At 40.0% G+C, this 24,757-nt stretch overlaps 1 protein-coding gene across 1 annotated transcript in view; it reads right to left on the bottom strand.

Moving 5' to 3' along the window:
- The window catches only part of LOC128124474 (gastrula zinc finger protein XlCGF17.1-like), a 40,373-nt gene extending 16,189 nt beyond the window's left edge, over positions 1-24,184 (bottom strand). Inside the window, 3 exon segments of the mRNA XM_052760789.1 lie at positions 7,474-7,542; positions 22,154-22,319; positions 23,604-24,184. The gene's annotated coding sequence lies outside the window, so the exon portion shown is untranslated.
- Between the last annotated feature and the right edge of the window lie 573 nt (positions 24,185-24,757).

Here is a 24,757-nt window from a genome sequence, read left to right as displayed (position 1 = left end):
CGCCACCATGACAAACAGCATGTGAAGATGCCGGTAAGCCACGAGCCACGTGGCAAGGTATAGATTTATACAAATGGATTAATTTAAGCTATAAGAACAGTTAGCAAGAAGCCTGCCACGGCCATACAGTTTGTAACCAATATAAGTCTCTGTGTTTACTTGGTTGGGTCTGAGTGGCTGTGGGACTGGTGGGTGAGAGAGATTTGTCCTGACTGTGGGCCAGGCAGGAAAACTCAAGCAACAGAAAGCCCTTTGAACATTCAATGCTGGGGAAATGATTACCCATGTGTAGAAAATCCCTATCTCTAACTCTACCCAAAAATCAACACTAACTAGATCAAGGAACTTCCTGGAAAATTTGAAGTGCTGAAAAAGTGCTAGAGGAAAACATGATTATAAATTCTAAATTATTTTGAAATAAGCAAACATACCCTGAAAGAGATTCCAGGAGCAAAGAAATTAACCAGGAAAAATGACAAAGGGATTTCGTGGAGTACAAAGCTGTGCAGATCAGAAAAGTACACAAAGAATGAATGGTAGCTAAGAAAGTGAAATAAATACTTAGGCTTTCTTCACACAAGGGCCTAATATACACACTACACAAAGAGCTGCCTAAAGTAAACATATGATGTTCAAACTATCTATACAAAAGAAATTGGTATGGGAACAATAGCTTTCAATGGAGTTAAGAATAGAGACCATGCTGAGTATTGGAAGATTGGCAGTGGTAATATTTCTTTCTTGGGTCTCTGAAGGAGTTGAAGATTAGTTACAGTTGAAGATTAGTTAGTTATAGTTGAAGATTAGTTAATTATAGTTGAAGATTAGTTAGGATAGAAAGTGAATTAGGCACATTTTGGACTTACCAAAATAGAATAGATAATGGAATTATTTTCTCTGAATTTGTCAAATACAAATGGACTAGACATTTTTTAGGTATTTATTACTTGTATATATGGTATATAGTTATTGTACTTTTGTATATAGTTTTTCTTATGTTAGTTATAACCTTTTTCCTTTTTTTCTTTTTATTAAAATAGAAAAGGGGAAATACGGTGATATTTTAATTGTACTGAAATGTGATTTTATTTGTATATTAAGAAATAAAGTTGCCTGGGGGTCAGAGCTAATAGCAAGCCATAGCAGAAACTGGGCAGTGGTGGTGCACGCCTTTAATCCCAGCTCTTGGGAGGCAAAGCTAGGCGGATCTCTGTGTGGTCAAGAATACAGCCAGCATGGAGACACAAGCCTTTAATCTCAATACCAACCATAGAAGACCTGGAGGTCTGTACAGACAGGCAGTGACGAGGAGGTCACGTGGTTGGGTTTACAACCAATGAGAAGGCAGAACAGAAAGTCTATAAAAAAGACAAACAGACAGGAAGTAGGTCTCTTGCTGAAGAGGACAACAGCAGCAGTGAAGGGTAAGGTTTTTAGCTTTGACCTCTTGGGCTTTCATCTCTGCATTGGCTCTGTGTTTCTTATTTAATAAGACCATTCATCTACATTTGGCAGGTGTAATAAAAGGCAGGTGACAATAGTTACCCTCATGAAATGAAGTTCAGAAGAAAAGCCTCAAAACCATGATGCAGCCTTGAGATAGGAATGCATCATGAATGAATAATTCCATACTGTGTTCTTCATATGGCATCATGAGGTAAGAGTGAAGTTTTAAATGATAGCCTCACAAGCTCACATCTCAGGAAAAGGACGGCTTTCATACTGATAGAAGAAGTCAGAGGAAGATGTTAATTTCTCCAAATAAATAGAAAATTATTTCCAATATAAACACACAGTCACATTCCCTGATTAGTCCCTTCTTGAGGAAAGGTTTGAGGGGCTCTAAAATCTTCCACCAGTGCACATTGCTGTCAGCAGTTGTAGGTTAGTAGAAAATACCTAGGGTTATGGAGTTTGTGATCCCTGGCAAAAGACCACAGCCTCAATCCAATTATACTTAAAAGATTTATTGATTAGATGCTAGCAAGATGAACAATCTCTAAGCCAAATTTGAGACTGCTATGCAGGAAGAGTATGAGGATGGTGTAGTTGGGACTTTCACTGGACCACCAGCTCCCAAATAATGACATGGAGACTAAATACTAATTATGAAAGCTTGGCCTTAGCTTAGGCTTGTTCCCAACTAGCTCTTATAACTTTAATTAACTTGTTGTAGAATGTTTTGATCACACTGTGACACTCCAAGACTGCCAATAAAGTTGTCCTTGAATCAGGGTACAGAGTTACCAATTGGCTGAGCAGAATTAACCATAGAGGTTTTGGTGGACCCAGATTAGGATAAAGAGACACAGGAAGGAATACATAGGGGCTTGGAAAGATTCATGTTCTTTTCCATATGGATAAGCATAGAGAGGCAGGTTCAGCTGATCATTTCTCCGTTGCTCTGTAGATCTATCAGTCTTTTTTTCCCAATATCTGATTCCTGAGTTTTATTGAATAAAACAATAAATGCAATCCCTCATTAACCCATTTATATTAATCTACATTCTGTCATGTGGTTCATTATTTCTCCTCCATACTGAGTTCCTGCTTCCTCTGTGACTTGCTGATGAATTCTGTGTGCTTCAGAATCCTCCCAGAGTTCCTCTCTCTACCTGGAAATCCCACCTCTCCTGCCTAGCTATTGGCTGTACAGATTTTTATTAAACCAATCAAAGCAACACATCTTCACATAGGGTACAAATAAACAGCAACAGGAAGGTTTTTGCAGACATAATTCACCAGCTTCACTGACCCTACATAGCAGAAACCAGAGGACACAGGAATGGAGAATTCATTGTTTTAAAACTGACAGAAGGAGAAGGACCTGATAAGCAGCAATAGAATCAGAACGTGTCCATTCTGAAGGTGTTTCCATGAATGGAATTCACAGCAGCAACATGGAATTCAAGAGCAGTGAGGAGATTAAGGTGAAATGCGCATGAGCAAATGCTGCCAGTGAACAGCACCACATGCAGTCAAGTCTCCTCAGAGAAGAATAAGCATGTCCTTCAGGGACCTTATAGGTCCAACTGCAATCTTCTGTAATCAATGTGATTTGTTTCTCATTAAACTTCAAATGTGAATCACATATAAGAGTTTGTTCAGTGTTACTTAGGGGAAAATTAACTGGCACCCCTTCATTCGACTTCAAATCCTGTTGGGCTATTAGTACTCATTTAGAGAAGAAATTTGACCCTTCTGATTAGTGTGGAGGTTTTGGAGAGTTAGGTACCCAGGGTAGAAATTAATGATAAAGAGACTCAAAGAAGGATACAAGGGGTCAACGCACAGACTTCTTGCAGTAAAAAGACACAAATAGTGACAAACCATTCTTCACTAATCCAAATAAGACAGTAAACTTCCAAAGTCACAGAATTAAATCTGAAAAGAGGTGTAGCATGAATTGTTAGAAGGTCTTATTAATAAAAACAAACCCAGGGCCTGGTATTCTTGGGAATATGGATGTAATTGGATGCCAGATGTAGCAGGAATCTTAACAGGTCTTATTAATAAAAACAAACTCAGAAGCCAGGAATTGGGGTGAATGCTAGAAGATCAGAGAAGCAGAACAAGCCACAGCCACCTCACTCCGCCAATTCCTCAGCTGATCCTGTTTCCTCAGACTAGATGCCTCTGAGTCCTTAGTCAAATCAATCTCAGCTGAGCTGTTGCTCAAAAGTCTGAAAGCTTAACCAGACTCTAGTTCCTGGTTTTCACGCCTTATATACCTTTCTGCTTTCTGACATCACTTCCTGGGATTAAAGGCTCGTGTTGCCATGCCTGGATGTTTCCAGTGTGGTTTTAAACTCACAGAGATCCAAGCGGATCTCTGCCTCTGGAATGCTAGGATTAAAGGTGTGTGTGCCACCATTTTCTGGCCTCTATATCTAGTGGCTGTTCTGTTCTCTGACCCCAGATAAGTTTATTAGGGTGCACAATTTTGGGGGGAACACAATATCACCACAAAAGGGACACTGCAATATATGTCAATGACCTCAATGTTACCTTATGGAGTACCTTGGAAAGTGATACAAAATTAATGAGAATTCAAGAAGAAAAGGATGATTTCCTAGAAACAAGTGAACAATTCAAACTTCTATGTCATAAAACCAGGCCAAGCAATAAGCAAGTGCTGAGACTGATATGGTCAGAGATTCCTCTAACAGTGCCTGAGGACTGGACAGACTCAGCACTGAATTCTTTGAAAGGACACTAGAAAAGGACACCATTTGGAACATGTGGCTATGGTGGGCCTTGCCCTTTTCTCCCATTCCTTCTGCCTTGCTAAAAACCATTAGATTACATCCCCAAAGTTAGCCACCAAGGTCTATTCCTTTATTTGGCCACTTCATCCTCCTGAGGTTTTCTTCCAAGGTCCAGGTATGGAAGCACTGAATCAACAATCAGAAGCCCCCTTTGGTTCACCTAATAAACACGCCCAATTAATATTAAACATCGCATTTCATCATGGGGTTTCCTCTCTTTACCTTTATAAACTGCCATTTGCCTATGTGCCATCTCTACATCCCGTTTATCCAGAGGCAGTCCTATGTCCCTCCAGGACAAATATCCCTGTCCTTTTACCCTTGACCCCTTCCCCTTCTCCCTCATCCTCTATCTTTTTACCACTGCATCCTAGCCCATTCTAACACAGAGTTCTCCTTTTTCTCTTTTGAAGAATTCCACCTGCAAGGTCATTTGCTGCCCTTTTCTGCATGAGTCAAAAAGCAGTCATTTTAATTTTTCTTTCCTGCTTAATAAAAGATTTGTGAAAAAAAAGTTTTTGGGGGTGGTGTGTGCCTAATGTGGGCCCAGTAGGGAGTCCCTGCTGTGCAGGGGTCCCCTTCTTTAGCTAATTTCTTTACAAATGCCTATACTAATTCTCCATAGAAATATATTGCCAAAAATTGAAAAAAAGAAATGACAGACCGTCATCACTAAAAGCTGGCTTTACACTTATACAAATGGCAGATGAGAATGAAAAACATTTGCAAAGGAAAAATCACAGGCAAGTTGCAAGGATCGACATTGATGAAGAGATTCTCTCTAATGGATGTAGAAATGGAACTCAAGTTGATTTCAATCAAGGGATGCAAGAATGCTTCAACACCCACAAGCCAATCAATTCAAGACACAAAATATGTAGAGTCAGTGAGAGATGACACACAACCATGTCAGCATAACCATGAAAGGCCTGTGGAAAGGTATCACATTTGCCCACCATGTAAACACTGAAGAACATGAGAACAGAAGGAACATACCTCACCCTAATGAAGATAACAGCCAGAAAAACCCTGAATCTAATGTCACACAAAACAAAGAAAGCTGCCATCATTCTATTCTAATCAGAAGAGACAAGGGTGTCCACTACCTCCACACTAACTCAACACAGAGCATCAGTGCTTACAAAGAGCAAGAGACAGAGAAAATTTCCAATGTGTCAAATAAGAAAATTCAGAAGGCACAATTTCCCATATTACAAGGAACACAATTCTTTACTTCAAAAACTAAAAATATTCCCAGAGAAAGCTCAGGTCTGATATCCCTCTTAATAAGCTACATGAAAACCCAAGAAAATATCACTTGTGTTTCTACACTCCAACAGAATATGAGGAGAAGTCAGCAGACTACTCAATGTCTAAAACTGTCATAGACACCCTTCTGTAGCATTAAAACTGCCAAAAGTGCTCTGCAGGCTGCTGGGTGAGAAGAATCATCAGTGTCTGTCCCCAGATGCTGATCCCTTCTGCTGCAATACCAACCTGCCAGGCAAGGTATGCCTGTCAGCGTAATAGTGCCAAGACTATTTAGTAGTTAATAGAGGCTTTGGGGTTCAAACTGAAGTCAGCCTACAAACACACAGATGGCACTGGAAACTGGCAAATGGGCAATGACTGGAAAGATCACAGGCCCTGGGAGGGAATCTACTCCTGACATACTGCTACATGTAAAAATGCTGGGACTGCCTTTAAAAGATTCTGCTCACACAAGAGCCTGGTGCTGCTTTCAGCCTGACAGATAACTTGGTTTGCAACAGGAACATGTTACTTCAGAGACTGCTGAGTGCACAGCATGGGAGTGAAAAATCTTTATTTCCATATCCAAGTCTCAAGACTGTAATAGCTGGAGAAAGGGGAGTGACTTATAGAGAAAACATACTGTCACAAATCATTCCATTCACTGATCCTGTGTGTGTGAGCCTTGCACACACACACACACACACACACACACACACACACACACACACGCACACTCACACACACACACACACACAAGAAAGTATGTTTCCTGGATCACAGCTGGGTGCCTGCTTCCCTTGGTTTCCTAAAATAGTGCCATAAAGTGAAGACAGTTTTCTGTGTAACCAAATACTATCTGATTAAATTTTTGGCTAGTTCCAGAGAAGGAAATATGTGAAATACACCAGAACCATGGCCAAGAGCCTACAACTAGAAGGATGACATGGGAGGGAATCCACTCATGACATAACGTTTTGCTACATGGACAAATACTCAAACTGACTTTACCTGGTCCTGTTCACAATATAGTTTGTTACTATTTCAGCCTATATCAGAGAATCTTTGTATGTAATGGGCAATGTTTATTTCAGGGACTCCTAACTGGACACATACAGAGAATGTATGACTTCTGACTGCACAGCCATAGAGGAAATCCATATGACCTGGTTCAAATCCCAGGGAATACAACAGAAGAGAGGACAGATTGTGTTAGCAGAATAGGGAGGTAATCTACGAAACACTCACTACATTGAATACACTTCACAAAAAGTAGTCAGGCGAAAACTAGTTTCCATGGAAGCACAAAAAGTTTGAGTATACAGAGCAGCCCCAGGTACATAAAGCAGAGTTGAGTTATCCGAACTGTGATTCCAGATGATACTGCAGAGCCACACGGCCACTAGAACATGGAAGTGTCAGAAGAGTAGATATACAGCCCTATGCAAGAGAGCAGAAGATCCAGAAACAGCACAACAGTTGTTGTGATTGTGTGTGTTGTGTGACCATGTGATTGTCATCACAATGACGCAAAGGCATCCTTGTCAACCAAAGGTTGACAACCAAAGATGTTGGGAAAAGGATCTATCCAGACAAAAGATATGAATCTGGGTTGATTCTCCCCACTATCCACTGAATCACTGACCTTCGTCTATGCTGGAAGAGTAAACTGATAAAATAGGTAGGTGTAATTAAAACATACACAGAAAACATAAAAATCAAAAGTATGAAGAAATAGCCTACAGAACAGATAAAATGTATTAGGTAGCTTTTCATGGTATGATAGGTTAATAACCAGAATATATCATAAATGAAAGAAAAAACAACAAAAAAATAATAATCACTTCAGTGAGGAAGCAAAATATTTCAGTAGATTGTGCTAAAAAGCAGTTATAATGGCCAATAAGAACACACATAAAATGCTCCACACTCATAGCCATGAAAAAATACTCACCTAATATGCACTAAATCCCCCCTCTGTCAAGTCAGTAGCCACACTGAAGGACTTCTATAACAACAAATCCTGCAGAAAACACAAATAAAGAAATCAGACACATGATATTAGTAGAAATCCAACTTATTGCAGCCACCAGGCAAGTCAATGTAGAGCTCCTTCAACAACCATACAAGCAAAAAAAAAAAATCATGTAAGATTCAACTATATCACACATGGTCCTGTATGAAATGACTAAATATAGTACATTCTTGCAAAAACAAATTACTCACTGATCAATATGTATGTGAATAGAAAAATCAGATGGAAAACAGAAAATACATATATGACAAGAACACTGACACATAGATTTTATGTTCTTATCCAAATATAGGAACACAATTGAAAAGGGACTTTCTCCTAGGCAAGAATTCTAAGCAATTCATTTCAACAGGGGAATGGGGAACTTCTGCAACATAGAAAAAATTATCCTAATTTCATATGAAATTTCGAGAAAGCAGAGTTCAAAAACCTTCAGAAGGGCAAAACAAGATTTCAAAATCTATTAAAATTATACCAATAAGAACACTGAGTGTCGGTTTTCAGAATGATGACAGGTGACATCAATGTAAAGACAATTAAGACAGATATAAAACAATGCAGAGATACTAAGCAATTCTTATCAAAGTTTCTAAAGTATCATGTTAGGAAATGGGAAATGAGAGTATTAAAGGAATACAATCTACAGACACTAACAAAATGTCAAAAGCATGAGACCAGGAAACAAACCTAGAGGCACCAATTTTCCTAATTTTAATTAAAATGAAAGTAATGAAAATCATTTATATTGGTATGAAGACACAAAAGAAATATGAATAGTACAGAGATGTCATTACTCTCATTCACAGTCAGATAAATTATATTTTTCATAGGATTGATTCTTACATACAAAGCCAGTAACATATACAATAAAATAATCTAGAGATTATTTACAGTAGAATACTCTAGAGCAGGAGTTCTCAACCTGTGCATCCTGAGCCCTTGTAGGGTGGAGGTTCAAAAGACCCTTTCACAGGGTTGGCTAAGACCAGAGGAAAACACATTATCTCTAATGGTCTTAGGAACTGAAGCATACATAGCTCCTCTATCCATCTCCATGTGAGTCTGACTACATACGGATATGCCCACATACAAGCCACTTGGAACTAAATATAAATGTTGCAGCATTAAGAAGGTTGAGAACCACTACTCTAGAATCATTTCTAGAGAAACAGAATGTGGCAAAAGCAATCTCATGTCTCATTCGCATGTTCATTATTTTAATTTTTTAAATAAAAAATTTAATAAAAATAATAATAATAAAAAGATTCTGTGTTTCTGCTTATAATTATCAGTGTTTTGTAGCATATATGTTAGTGCTCTGTGTTTGTGCCTGGTGTGAATTAAGGTAAGAAAAAGACATCAGATCTCTGATACTAAAGTCATGGATGGCTGTCAGCCTCTCCGTGTGTACAGGAAACTGGACCCATGTCCTTTTCTAGACAAGCAGGGACATTAACTGCTGACCTCCAATCCATTTCCATTGTCTTTAGAACCTCTCAACACATCTATCTTAATATCTCCAAAATATCTGGTATATTTGGTACTATTTCATTTCTATCCGCCTTGCAGGTATCCAGGTAATGCATAAGCAGTCTGGTTTATCAGTGAAACTGTACCAAAGAAAGAGATTCCTAAGAAAGCTCCTGGATTTCAGTCACAGTATTGTGTTCAATAGAAAAAGAGAAAGCAATGTCAAGGATTCTACAAATGAGTCCCCAGATCTTATGCAGCGTCAGAATACTGAAAACACTTAGGGACCATTTTCAGTTGCCATAACTTGAGTCCCACCATTTCTAATCACAAAACACAAGGGTAGAAATGGAACTGAATGTATAGTACTGACACATTACTATACATCACTGTGTTTCTGAATTTGTCATTGAACAAAAATGGAAGACTAACAACTCCCAAAAAGACAAACATGAAGAACATATCATGCAAATCATTTTTGGAATGCCTTTGATGCTGAGGAGTAACCAGGTCCCATGCTTGAGGAGCTGCAACCACCAGGCTCCACCCTGAGAACATCCTAACTGCCCTAAATGCCAGACACAGGCCCTCCAGATAATGGCAGCCAAGTTTTGCCCTACAGAGGAAAAAGCCCAAGTTCAGGACTTAAAAACCCACCAATTCTCTACCATGGAAAACTCCACTATGGATCTCTCCACCCCCAAGAAGCATTATGTAACTCTTGTCTTCTGCTCAGTTCTCTACTACTTCTTGCCCAAACAGAGGCAGATGTCCTCTTGAGTTTTTCCCTTGGGGAAAAAAATCTTTTATGTGAGGTTTGTTGTGTGGTATGACTGTGGTATTCCTTGATTCCCAACTACCATGATACCTTTCCCTTCAGAGCTGTGACATTTGCATTGGGTAAAACTTCCCCATGGGAACAGAGCTGTAACACTTCCACTGGGGGAACCATTCTCCCTCAGGACTGTTAGATTTCCACAGGGGAAGCCTTTCCACTCAGAGCTGTAATATTTATACTTCTCTCCTCTGAGGATTTCACTTCCCTCGGTGAGATGTGAGATTCATTCACACAAAGCTCACACATTTTTCCCTGGAATCCAAAGGAGAAGCAATGGAGACTAGGAGAAAACTATTCTCATACACAGCAATTCCAGCACATCTAATCTCTGCACAAAGTAGGCTGAGTGGATTCAAGCATTGAGTCCTGAGAGCAGTCCACAGTCCCAGCCCTGACTGTAAACAAATCATGAAATTAAAATTAAAAGGAGGGAGTGTTTGAGCCATCTATGTTCCTGCCCTGCTTTAATCACAGCATGCAGAAGGCAGAGGCAGGCAGATCCCTTGGGGGACCAGGTTGGTGTACATGGTGAGATCTGAGCCAGACATGGCAAAAGAACGATATACTTATTCAACAAAATAAAGCCAAAACCAAAAAGCACCAGGCCAATTTGGTCATGTGATATGGGAAGAGTGCTTATCATGGAACGTGGAATAATTGGAGTCAATTTTTGTCACACAGTTGAGTAATAAGAATTATTTAAAAGATGATCTCTAATTTTGTCCTAAACTATAGTGCATCTTATAACTGTAAAAACAGTATGGCCTGTGCTCTCACAGGATGCATATATATTGCACTTTTCCAGACTATGGTATAATATTAAGCATTAAGCATATTAAAACACATTTCTAAATGTTGTGTTTACGTGTAAGCATGAATAAGTCCTAGATGGAAAATTAACTGGAGAAAAAAAGTGTGCTTAGTAGATGCTAATGGTTACAATCATAGCTTTAAAGCTTGCTGAAATATACTTCCTGGTTCACTAAAACCTGCAGTGGCTCCTCAGGTGACTAATATCTAAGAAGCTCTCTGGGATTGCCCAATCTCCTTGAAGAAAGGACACTTTTGAATAGGCAAGTGGTAAAACAGGGGAGTTGGAATAAATGGATGAGTTTAAATGCCAGGAGCTTTGGAATTGCCACAACAGCGAAAAGAATCATGTGTGCAAAAAATAGAAAATGAAAAATCTCTACCCGATCATGCTTCTATAAATATGCTGGGAATCACAAGATGAAGGCAAAGGTCAGGGGAAGCCACAATTCCCATCATCTAAAATTTACTGACAGGATTAAGATATTCACAGCATAATGTATTTTTATGAGTAATAGCAGAGACACAACCACACCCTTGTTCCCGTTCCTGCCTGTTTCCCAGAACTGAAGCTCCTGTGACTTGGGAAGTTCCTGGGCTGCTGAGATGACAGCTGTGGTCGCCACCCTGCCCAGCTGAATGGTCACTTTCCCAGGGCACCCCATGGATCTCTGCTGCTGTGATAGGAGTTGTTTGTTCATGGCACTGTAGCACTCAGGGCTGTGATGTAATTACAGCACAGACATAGCTGATCTGGTTTCCACATGTGTCACATGGATGTCACTGTAGAACTGATTCCATGGAAGCTGGGACTGCACGCAAAAAAACCTGCACATGATTAACCCAGCTCAAAGCCCAGCAGGGGTGAAAGGGATCATCACACCACTACCTGAGATATGATAGGTAACTCTTGGCCTTTGAAGAGGCAGAGTCAGTCTTCTTCAGAGATGTGGCTCATGTACATACAGCTAGCCTATCATGAACTCAGTACTTTTAAAAAATTGTGAATTTAAAGATGTGAAGAAGCATTATGGGAGTGGGTAATTACAACTGAGGAATAGGAGGTAAATTTGATCAAACACATGATATATACATGAGCAAAATTTGCAAAACAATAAAAAAATCAATACATATCACTGACTTGACATTTATTTCTTCAGCTTGGCCATTTGAAGTCACATATCCAGGCTCCACATTTACTCTCACACTAGCAGTGACACCTCCATAGTCTTTCCTGGAGAACTAAGGACACTTACTTTCTTAGAGTGTCAGCTCATGACAAACAGTGACATAGAAGTGGAGTGACAAAGATACACTGGAAGTCCTGGCAGCAGTAGGTGCTGGTTGTAAAATCATTTGTCCATAGTTATGTAGCTGAGAGCCAACAAGCATAAGAACAAGTCAGTCTGAAATAGTATGTAAAAAGATATCAGAAAAGTTGTGTAGAAATTAATGAGATAGAGACTCAAAGGCAATACAATGAGTCAAGCAACAGATTTCTTTCTGTGAAGACACAAAAGTACAAATGAAGTATTTTTCACCTAACCCAAACTAAAAAAAAAATGAATCCCCAAGTAATAGAACTAGTTGAAAATAGGACACTGCACTGTATGCCAATGACATCAGAGTCACCTTATAGAGTGCTGTGGACGGTCACATGCAAAGATACTGGAACTGAAGAAGAAAAGGATGACCTCATAGAAACAAGTGAACAATTCACCCTTCTAAGTTATAAAACTAGAAAAGGCATTAAGCAAAGATGAAACTGAAGCAGGAAAAAATTCCTCTTAACAGTGTCTGAGGACTGGAAAGATTCAGTATAGAATTCTCCTTTCCTTTAGACAAAACTTACACTAATACCAGAAGGAGAATACTAAATTAAAAAGGAAGAAAATGAACTCTAGAAATTTATTATACAATGCTAGCTTTCCCTCCCCACCCAAACCAGGTGAGACCAAAACAAATAAATGCAAAGAAAAATCACAGACAAATTGCCAGGATGAACATGGACACAGAGGTTGTTTTCTAAATTACACGGAAACAGAATGCAAGCTGATTTAATGCCAAGAATGCAAGACTGTTTCAACCCCTATGAACTGATCAATGTAAGCTACCATATATAGAGCATCAGTAAGAGAAGAATCATAACCATGTCAATAGATCCATGAAAGGCCCATGGCAAAATATCACATTTGCTCCTTATAAAATCTCTGAAGAATGTAAGAACAAAAGGAATATACCTCAGTAAAATAAAGACAATGAGACAAAAATCCTAAGCCTACAAAAGAACAGCTGGAATCATTTTGCTCTAATCAAGACAAAGAAGGATGCCCTTCACAGTCCACACATTGCCTCAGTGGATGTACAGCTGAAGAACACCGAAAGTTTTAAACCTGATAATATAGGACAGTAAGAAAGAAAGAGGACCTCTTAGATAAGAAATAGAATTCTGCACTTTCAAGGTAGAAATTTATTGGAATGACTCACAGGCTGCAGTCCAACAATGGCTAGTTTTGGGTGGAAAGTCCAAGAATCTACTAGCTGCTCAGTCCCAGGAGACTGAGTGTCTCAGCTGGTCTGCTGGGATCTTGAAGAAGGGATGCATGTGTTGACAGAGGTGAGAGCAAGCAGGCAAAGAACACCCCTTCCTTCTTCCATTGTCCTTAAATAGGCTTCCAACAGAAGGTGAAGCCCAGATTAAAGTTGTGCCCACCAGCCTCAAGGTCTGGATTAAAGGCATGTGTCATTCAGCCTCAAGGTCTAGATCACAAGTGTGCCCTCCATTTCTGGATTATAGTTCATTTCACATATAGTCAAGTTGACAACCAAGAATAGCCATCACAGTGCCAAAAACTGCAATGCAGCCTGTGGCAAGGGGCAGTTATCAATGGCCATATCTAGATTTGGATCCTGTATGCTAATAATATCAACCTGCAAGGCAAGGCATGTCCATTGGCCTCACAGTGGCAAGACTATTTTGTGGATAATAGAAGGCCTTCTATTTGATTTGAGGCCATCTCCAAAGAAGGACATACATGCATGTCACAGAAAATCTGGCCAAAAGTCAGGGATGGTGAAGGTCACAGGCTCTAGGCAGAATCCACTACTGACATTTTGTTACATGTACAAATATTCAAACTGCCTTTTGCTGGTTCTGTTCACACCATAACCTGGGGTTGCTTTCAGCCCTGGTGTAAGAAACATTGTTTTCAATGGGCAATGGTTATTTCAGAGACTCATAAATCATTAAATACTGAGAACAATTGACTGTTTCCTGCACAAACTAAAATGGGAATTCCAGATTCCCACATCTAAACTGCAGAGAACATTACAGAAGAAGAGGTAAAAGATTTTAAGCACTAGAGGATGGAGAAGTGACATGTGAAAAACACTCTAGTCATAAGACATGCCCCTTGGAATTATGGACACATTATGGCCTAGCTACCTGGCCTAAACCTGACTAGTTGGTGTCCACATTAAAGGTCCTAAATAATAACAAATGCTAGAGACAATGCAGGAGAAAGAACACAGACACAGTGTCAGTGGGAATCCAGCTCACTGAAGCCACCAGAAAAGACAGTGTGCAGCTTCTTGAACAAACAATAAGAAAGAAAACCTAGAGAAGAATATATAGTCAAGAATATATAAAGGCATGAAATATACTGCAAAGTATCAATGAAATAGAAAAGAATTTAGAAAGAGAAGAAACGTAACAGACAAAAAAAATAACAAAAAGGTATGTGTCTATATTTTCCTCCAGTGATTTCTTGAAATGTATATGGATAATATTCTGCAAAACAAATATAAAAATACTATACAGCTTCAAAAAAAACTAATACCAATATATATATGAACGAGAAAAAGCCAAATCTATCAACATAACAAAACAAAGAATATTAAGAAACGATCAAATAATCCATTTCCATTCTAAAATTTAGAACTGTCTATAAGATGCTGCATTTCTTAATAACCCTGCAGGCATAAGATACAGCCTGTGCAGGGCTCTTGAGCCCATCTTTTCTTTCTTTTCTTTTCTTTCTTTTTTTTTTTCTGACCCATGAACCTTCAGCCTCAGAAGCCTGTAACTGAAAAACAACTTTCAGGTCCAGGTCAAAGGAACATTCTGGAAGACAGAGTAGAAAATGGAAGAGCCAGAGGATGGAGGACATGCAGTAAAAAAAGTTCTGGACCCAAGTATGCCTCTGTGTTTATCTGCAACATATCTCGTGAGACTGAGTCCATCAACGTTTCATCAAGGCTAAGAGAAAGGCCCTCGACATTGGGACCTTAACTGCATGTCCATAGGTAGTTTGTAGCAGTCAATAGGGATGTCTCTTTCAGAAGTGGAGCCATTTAGGGGTTGCCCAGGATCCACTAAGTAACCACCCACCCATGCTCAGATAAATTTAGTTAAACTCAGAGGGTTGTTGCAGGCCGCAGGAATATACCATAAGAACTCAGCTGGTTATGGCAAAGTCACTACCTGGAGGAATCAGGGAATTCCTCCAGAGGAAGCCAAATCCCAAGGAGTTTTCGGTGTTACTTGGCTTGTTATATATCAGCTGTCTTCTGTTATGAAAATCATGTGTGCCTTCATAGTTTTCCCAATTGACTTTTCCCGAAGAAGGGCTAACAGTGTGGACTGATCATTCTCTGTACACACACATTCTAGGTATATGGAGAACAGTCTCAGGAAAGGCTTTCTCTGGAATCAGATATCTCCCTTAGCCACTTTCAAGGACTACAGGAAACACCACCCAGGTGGGCGCCCAATTTCCTAGGATAACAATGATAACAGCCCATGTGCAAGTCTCCTAACTTAAATTCCACAAGGAGACACCGCCTAGGAGAGGTGGACGTTAAGTAATAGCTTTACACAATTTAGCTCGGACCCTCCCTTTATATACGGGGACTTCCAGGGCACAGGGGGGAGAAGAGAAAAGAGAATGGAAGAACTAGATGGGTAAGGACTTGAGAGGAACAAACTGAGATGGGTAAGAACTAGATTGAAGGGCTAGAAGAGAGTACTAGAGGAACGAGATGGAAGATGAGGAAGAGCCAGATGGGGAAGAACAAGATGAGAAAGAGCCAGATGAGAGAGAAGGAGACGGGAGAGGAGCTGATAGGGGAAAGAACTAGATAGATGGGAACCTAGAAGGGACAGAACTAGATGAAGGAATTAAGATAGAACCTAGAGGGGACAGTAGATAAATATAGAGAGAAATCAGGCAAGAAAGGAGCTAGACATGAGAGCAGAATAGAAGCTGTGTAGAGAGAGAACTATCACAGAATAATAAAGTGTATGAACTAAGGAGTTTCATGTACATAGATTCATTTCTTTTCATCGAATTATCAGCTGGTTGTAGATTCTTCCCGGACCCTGGGAGGGGACTATTGAGGGGCTGGACCCCCATAGTCACTGACAGAGGGTCCCACTCAAAAAAAAAAAAAAAAAAAAGACATGAAAGGAACAGAACTGATGATTTCATTTCTGCAACTGTCTTCTGCATTATCTACATAAAAACTACTAATGGGGTCAGGGTCAGGTCCACCATTTCTGCCCTCTCTAGACCAGGCTCTGTAGAGTTCACACCTCAAACATTCACCCTTCCAATCACAGATGCGAAATTCTTTCACCTGTTTAATGCATTGGTCTGCACTTTTGCTCAAAACCACCTGATTGCCTTTACAAGAAACATAATGAAATGAGAGATGCTGACACACTTTCCTGACACTCAGGGCACCTGTTACAGCTGGTCCGTGAGCAGCACTCATCATAGTGGGCACACATCTCATCCAGACACCAATCTCCTGTCTGGAACCTCCATGCTACACATTGTTAGTCATGGACAAAACTCTCAAATAATGTGTAGTAATGTCTCCTTTCTATCTGCTTAGTGTCCACACTCAAGGTCCTCTTGTGACTAATCTTTCAGACAAAGCAGCAGAAAGACCTGAGAGACACAGTGTCAGTGGGATTCCAACTTCCTGCAGTCACAAGGCAAATCAGTGTGCAGCGTCTTTTTTTGTTTGTTTGTTTGGTTGGTTGGTTGGTTTTTTGTTTTTTTGTTTTGTTTTGGTTTGGTTTTTCAAGACAGAGTTTCTCCATGTAGTTTTGGTTCCTGTTCTGGATCTCACTCTGTAGCCCAGGCTGGCCTCGAACTCACAGAGATCCGCCTAGCTCTGCCTCCAGAGTGCTGAGATTAAAGGTGTGTGCCACCGCTGCCCAGCAAGTGTGCAGCTTCTTTAACAATCAAACAAGCAAAGAATTCACATAAGTTTCAACCATCTCACACATGTAGTTCTGTATGAAATTACCTATTATCGTACATTCGTGAATTGATGAATAAATACTCACTGATCAACATACATAAAACAGTAACAGCAAATCAAAGCAAATTACATACATGACATATAAAGAGTAACACTATGGTAGCATGCTCTCATTCAAATACAGGAATGAAATCATTAAGGTTTCCATTTTCCAAAGGTACTAAGCAATTTGTTTATGAACAAAGTAATCCAAAATATATATGAAATTGAGAAAACACAGAGCATTCAAACCCTTTAAAAGATTAAACCAAGATTTTAAAATCAATTAAAATTACTGCAGTAGAAATCATGAAGAAATAAGAGGAAAAAAAAATCAATGAGAAGACAATATAGACAAGTTTAATATTTTGTAGAGATACTAATCAATTCTTATCAGAGTCCTGCTAGTATTTTATCAGGAAATTAAAAAACAGACCACAAAATAAATAGAATATGAAGGACCTACTGAAACCTTCACAGTTAGAAAATCAGGAAACAAACTTTGAGGCAAAAATTGTCCTAATTTCACAGTATGCTTAAATGAAAGTAATGAAATTTGTATAATATTGATAAGAACACAAAAATGAGACACAGATGAAATAAGGACATCATCATACAAATGCAGTCAAATACATTGTATTTTTTCCTATTAGTTATAACATAGAAAGTCAGTAATATGTACAAGAGGATAATCACGAGATGATTTACAGCAGAATATTCCAGAACCATTCTTATAGAAACAGAATGTGGCAAAATGCAGTTTGGTTCCTAGCACCCTTGTGGCACAACACAACAGATTTTAACTCTGGTTCCGTGAGATCCAATGCTCAATTCTGAATTCTACAGGCTAGAGGCACACATATCATATATGCATACAGTCAAGCAAATATAATCACATAAAATAAATGTGAAATGTAATTTTAATAAAAGATAATTTTGGGTGGAGAGTGGTGCCACATGCTTTTAATCTCAGCACTTGGGAGGTATAACACAAATCTTAAAAGGTCTTATTAAATAAAAACTAGGAGCCAGATATAGGGGTAAAAACCTGGGAGATCAGAAGAATAGGAGAAGCCATAAGCTAACCTCACCTCACTGACACCTCAGTCTCCAAAGAGGCCTACTTCCTGTATACCTACACCTATATGCCTTTCTGTTCTGCTATCTCATTTGCTCTCTTCCAGCTACATCACTTCCTCTTCTTGCCCATCTCTGTCACTTCTTGTCTGTCTGTACAGACCTACAGACCTCTATGGTTAGTGCTGTGATTTAAGGCGTGTGCCACCATGCCTGGCTCTGTTCCCAGTGTGGCCTTGAACTCACAGAGATGCAGACAGATCACTGCCTCCCAAATGATAGGATTAAAGGCACGTGCTACCATAGCCTGACTTCTATGTCTAATATAGTGGCTGGCTTTTTCCTCTGATCCTCAGATAAACTTTATTGGGGGACACAGATAAAATATCACCATAGGGAGGCAGAGGCAAGCAGATCTGAGAGAACGACGCCAGCCTGGTCTACATAAAGAGTTCAAGGACAGTCAAGGCTATAGAGAAACGCTGTCTCAAAACAAAACAAAACAAAACAATAAAAGATACTTTCTAAAATAGTCACAGTCTGTATTGAATTTTCTATCTCTATAAATCAAAATGACAATAGTCTCAGAGTCAACAAACGTTTTGAGAATATAAGTTTTGTATCTGAGGTCTAGATGTAGTTTAAGAACTCTGTGTTGATATCAAATAGCACCCCAGTGTCATATCTCAGATGATGAAGTTATGATGAGCAAAACTTTGCTTCCAAATTCTACAACTGTCAGACTTGCTGCAATATTGACACTGGATCAATCCTGTCTGCAGCCGCATCTCACTTGATTCTATTCTAACATTCTCAAAAAATAGAATTTGCAGTGTTATATACTGGCTCCATCATGAAAGTGCACCAGAAATGTAAACCTGGGACCTGGAGAGATGTCTCAAGGGTTAAGGACACTTGTTCCTAAAGAGAAAGGGTCTAATTCTCTCTACACATTAGGCAACCTACAATTTTACCTAACTCCTGTGCCATGGATTTGGTGACTCCATGGCCATCACACACATGCTGTTCACATAAAAACATGCAAATGAACACTCCTATACTTAATTAGTTTTTTAAAGAAATAAATAGAGGTCTGTCCATCAAAACTTCTCTTCAGAATCTCTACCTACAAAAAAACAGGGACAGGAAAAACATGAGGGAGGGGAGCCTTCCTCTTCCAAAGGAGAAAAAAAAGAGAACAGTCATTAAATGGGACATTAGTTAATGCTTAAAAATTGATGGCTTATGCACAGCAACAGGTCAGTATCTCCTGAAAATTCTTACTGCTATAATCCACATGGTACAATATAGAGGTGGGGATAGGACTGCTTACACCCTATCTGAAAATGCTGTCAGCATTTCTCGCTGATAAAAAATACTTAGAATACAGGACTGGAGAGATGGCTCAGTGGTTAAGAGTACTGACTGCTCTTTCAGAGGACCCAGGTTCAAATCCCAACACCCACATAGTGGCTCACGAGTATCTGTAACTACAGTTCCAGAAGACCCAACATCCTTACAAAGGCATAGACACAGGCAAACACCAATGCACATAAAAGTAAAAATAAGTAAACAATCTAAAGGAAAAAAGAAACTTAGGATACATTTCAGTTCATTCTACGTGGCAGATACAGTACATGTATTTATCATGTGTATCCTGCTGTCTTGGAGAAAAGACACATCATGTTTTTCTCTCAATACAGTAAACTTATTATCAGATCCAGTTTTAATCATTCTCATCATCGTCTACAATAAAATGGTCACTGAGGAAAAGATTATCATTCCAAATTAGTTCTTCTTAGAGATGGACTTGTTTCTACTTTAGTAGCTTGCACAACTTTGTGTAAGAATATTGATCCCTTGAAACCCACCTGAACCTATTTAAAAGGTAGAATATTACAATTCAGGTCATAAAATCTGTTTAAAATCTAATGTGAGTGCTAAATTGCTGTAGGAAACATTAATACAGAATCATCAAATTGGAGGCATGGCAGAACCCAGTTGGTGGGTGCCAGGGAGAAGAGAATGTTCAGGAAGGTACAGGGATAAGGTGTATCTTTTCAAGCTTGCTCCTGTGAATTATATCCTCTCTACGATCTGTCTTCTTCCTGCTTTTTCTACTAGCTTCCAACAACCCAATCTCATTATGAGCTAATGTGAGGATTATTCATTGATTATTCACTGATCAGGCTAAAACCTTCAAAGCCCTATCCTCTGTGGAAAGACCTTCCCAGACATACACAGACATGTACCTTACTATTCTTCTAGGCAGTTTTTAGACAATTTTTAAATTAGATTTATTCATTTTACTTTATTTTATTTGGAAATGTTTGGCCTGCATGCATGTATATGCACCACTTGCGTGCATGGTATCCATGGAGGTGAGAAGAGGGGATCAGATCTCCAAGAACTGGAGTTATGGATGGCTATAGACCATGATGTGGATGCTAAGATGGAACCCTGGTCCTCTGCAAGAGCAACAAGTACTTTTAACCTCTGAGCCATCTCTCCAGCCTCAAGATAGTTCTTAATACATTCAAGTTGACAATAAATATTCACTATGACAACTCTGAGGTCTTTCAGTCCCTGGCTGCTACCATTTTCCTCTATGGAAATTAACTTTATACTTTCATGAGAAAGTATACTTTCATGTGTTTAGTCTCTTGGCTTATATAACTATATGTTATATCTTACATTAAATCTGGGTCACAAAAGAAGCATTCATTCTGCATGTGTGGATAACAGATTTTATGTTTACATAATTATAAAACCACAGTATATATACATAAATATATGTCACAGTTATATTTTGTATCATCTCATATCTTGACAGGTACTGGGAATATCAACATATCCAGGACTACGCAGAGAAACCCTGTCTCGAAAAATCAAAAAACAAAAAACAAAAAGGAGACTAGTAAATAAAACACAAAGAAAATGAATGCTAGAAAGTCATCATAAAGAGCTGGCTTTACCTTGACACTCAAAGAAGATGGACCCAAACTAATATGTACAAAGGAAAATCACAGACTACTTGCTGGGAAGGAAACAGACACAGACAGTCTCTCTAAATTATAAGGAAATGGAAGGAAAGCTGAGTTCACACCAAGAGTGCAAGATCTACAAACTAATCAATGTAAGACATCAAATAAGTGGGCTCAGTGAGAGAAGAAAAAAGACTATGTCAACAGATACATAAAATATGACATTTGCTTAGTATAAAGCTCTCCAGAATGTGAGAACAGGAGAAACATACCTCAGCATAATGAACATGAAGAGACACAAAGCTAAACCAAACAGGACAAAAGCAGAACAATTTGAATTTTTCCACTTGAATCAGGACTAATTCAACACAGTGCATCAGTGTGTACACAATCAAGAAAGACAGAAACTTAAAGAGGACAACATAGGAGAGTCAGAAAGCAATTGGACCATCTTGGGAAAGGTCACATCAGACCACTCACACTGTCTACAGATATCTGGGACTCCCTGGTCATAGCATTCATACTGTCAAAAACAGGTATGCAGGCTGGGTAAGGAGGTGGAGCTATCAATGGCCATATCCAGATTTGGATCCTATGTACAATAATCCCAATCTGTCAGGCAAGGCATGCCCACGGGTGTCATAGGAGGAAGACTCTTCTATGGGTACCAGGTTTTCTGGTTCACTATGAGGCCAGCTCCACAGAAGGAAATACATGGATGGACGGGGAACCTCGCCAAAAGCAATGATAACAAAGGTCACAGGTCCTAGGCAGGGAGCCTCTACTGATATTTGCTACATGTACAATACTCAACCTGCCTTTAAATAGCTCAGTTCACTCTCATATCTGGGGTGCTGCTTTCAGCCTGGGTGAAAGAAACTTTGGTTTCAATGGGCAACAGGTATTTCAGAGACTCATAACTCATCAAATACTGAAACAATTGACTGCTCTCTACACAGCCAACGATGGCAAATTCAGTATCACATCTAAGATTATCTCAGTGAAATTTTCCATAATCATTAATGAAACAGAATCTACCAAAACCAACTTCCTGTTTCAACTATCACTTGAGACCTACCCCACCCCTTCCTCAATCCTTCTACCATACCTGGATCCTTTGCTACTGTCTCCTCTCTCTTCACCATGCAGGGCTCTTTGTTCTGATTCACAGGTGAGCAGGACTCACTGAGCAATGTGAGACTTGCATATGGGGAAGGGAATCTTCAGAAAGTACTTGGAACTTTCCATGGAACAAAAATGAAAGAAGAAAACACCTGGCAAAGGATAAACATGAAGAGAGAAAATATCACGAAAAACGTCTCTTTATCTCTGAGGATCTCACTTTATGGGATGTGAAACCTCATTCACACACACCTCACACACATGCAGAGTGGTCTGTCCAAGAACCCTGAGGGGAAGCAAGGGAGACTGTAAGAAAAAAGAGTTTTCTAAAGCCAGGCAGTGGTGGCGCACGCCTTTAATCCCAGCACTTGGGAGGCAAAGGCAGGCGGATTTCTGTGAGTTCGAGGCCAGCCTGGTCTCCAAAGTGAGTTCCAGAAAAGGCGCAAAACTACACAGAGAAACCTTGTCTCTAAAAACTAAAAAAAAAAAAAAAAAAAAGAGTTTTCTATCTATAAAAATAGTGTGACCTGATAACATCTTCTCACAGCATGTATACTGGGCTTGCCTGGACCTTGTCAGGGGGCAAAAAACTCATGAGAAATGGCTAACTGAAGTGCCCATTAACATATCAAAGAGGACTTTTTTTTTTGCTATGTGCTCTTGGCCTCTAGGCTCCAGGTTCCTCTCTTGGCCTCCACCTCTCTCCGGTCTTCTCTTCATTTCTCTCTCTCCTCTCATGGACCAGTTCATTCTGGGCCCTTCCAGATGCCTCTGGCTATTTTCTCCCTCATACCTACAATAAACCTTCTCCTCAACCACATTTAAAGTAGTCGTGTCCTCATTTATCATTCAGACCTAAGGTGTAATATCAACAACTAAGCACATGAAGACACATTTCGGAATTCTGTGTTTACAACAGACTGCATACATCTCAGATGGAAAATTAATGGCGAGTAAAACTTCGCTTAGTAAATGTTAATATTTACAATCATAACTGTGGTGCTTTGTAACGTACATTTTCTGATTCAATCAAGTCTACAAAGGTTCCTCATATGACTAATATCTACAAAGCTCTCTAGGGAAGCCAGTTCCTCAGGCCACAAGCCACTCTATTGTAGAGGCAAGTAGTGCAGCAGGGGTATTAAGAAACGATGGATGAATTACAATTCTAGGAGCGTTGGAACTGGTACAGTATCAAAGAAACCCCGTTTGCAAACTACAGACACTGCAGATGCTCTACGAGATTATATGGTGAAAACATTCTGGCAACCATAAAAGAAAAAATCACGATACACCCCACTTCATAGGATCTCAACCTTACCGACAACGGAACGATATCCACAACAGAATTTTGAAAGCTGTGTCCTTCTGAGCAGCCTCCGCGAGCACACCCCGGTCCCTCCCCTCCCGTGTCCCAGCCCCGCAGCTCCTCTGACCTGGGAGGTTCCAGGGCCGCCGGGCTGCGGTTCCCGCCACTGCGCTGCTGACTGGTGACTTTCCCAGGCCGCCCCGCGCGGAGACTGCGGCTCCGGGGAGGTTTCAGGTCCCAGCGACACCCCGCCGGGTCCTTCTCATGCAGTTCGGAACAAAACGGCTACACGAGTCTAACAAAGAACGTTGGAAATCGCTGTCCCTTCAGCATGGTTCCCAGAAGCGGCTCTGCCGGGCGCCGCCCAATGCATGGCTGCTTCCGGTTACATTCTTCCTCCAGCAAGCCAACATCCGGCTCTTATTCTTCCTTCCTTTCTCCCCCCCCCCCCCCTTTTTAAAAATTTATTTATTTTTATTTTAGATGCATTGGCGTTTTGCCTGCATGTATGGTTGTGTGAGGGTGTCAGATCTTGGAGTCAGAGACAGCTGTGAGCTGCCATGTGCTTGCTGGAATTTGAACCTGGGTCCTCTGGGAGAGCAGCCAGTGCTCTTCACCACTGAGCAATCTTCATGTTTTGTTATCGAAGTGTACCCCACTGTTTATTTTCTACTAAAGACCAATGATCAGGCAGGTGTCGCGCCCCATTGGAGACCCGTCCCTCCCACTCGGTCTCAGGCCGCCTTCCACACAGCTCCAGCTGTCAGGCTGCCCTGGACCCGCTCTGCACAGCCTCCCCACATGCTCGCTGCCAGCCTAGACCAGAACTGGATCTAGGAGGACGCTGCCTCCCGGGCTCTGACCCTGTGTTCTGACCCCTTCAGATACAGGTTATCCCGCCTAAGTTCTCATCTTGGAATACAAGCTTCCTGGGTTAAAACACACAGCAAAAGAAAACCAACACCCTAAATTCTGTTACTAAAGCCCCATCCCCAAAACAAATTAAAACTAAGATAAAACACCCTTGGCTCAAAACAAACCATATCTGTATCCCCTAAGGAAAGAAAGTTAAATGATATCCAATATACAGAACTCAAAAACCAGAGTCATGTCCAAAATGGTCAAAACATGTAAAGCATGTGAATCAACTCAAAGAAGATTGGAACAAAATGATCCGTGGACAAGAAAACACTAGCAAATGCCTGAAGGATGCAAACACATTGTAGGGTATGAATATTAAATTCAATAAGTACTTAAGAAACACCGAAAAAAATCCAATGT

This window comes from Peromyscus californicus, unplaced genomic scaffold (assembly GCF_007827085.1).
Source record: "Peromyscus californicus insignis strain IS unplaced genomic scaffold, ASM782708v3 Scaffold_4__1_contigs__length_199733344, whole genome shotgun sequence".
In the NCBI taxonomy this organism is placed as follows: Eukaryota; Metazoa; Chordata; class Mammalia; order Rodentia; family Cricetidae; genus Peromyscus; species Peromyscus californicus.
Note: the sequence above shows the minus strand (reverse complement) of the source record. Positions and strands in the feature narration are given on the sequence as shown.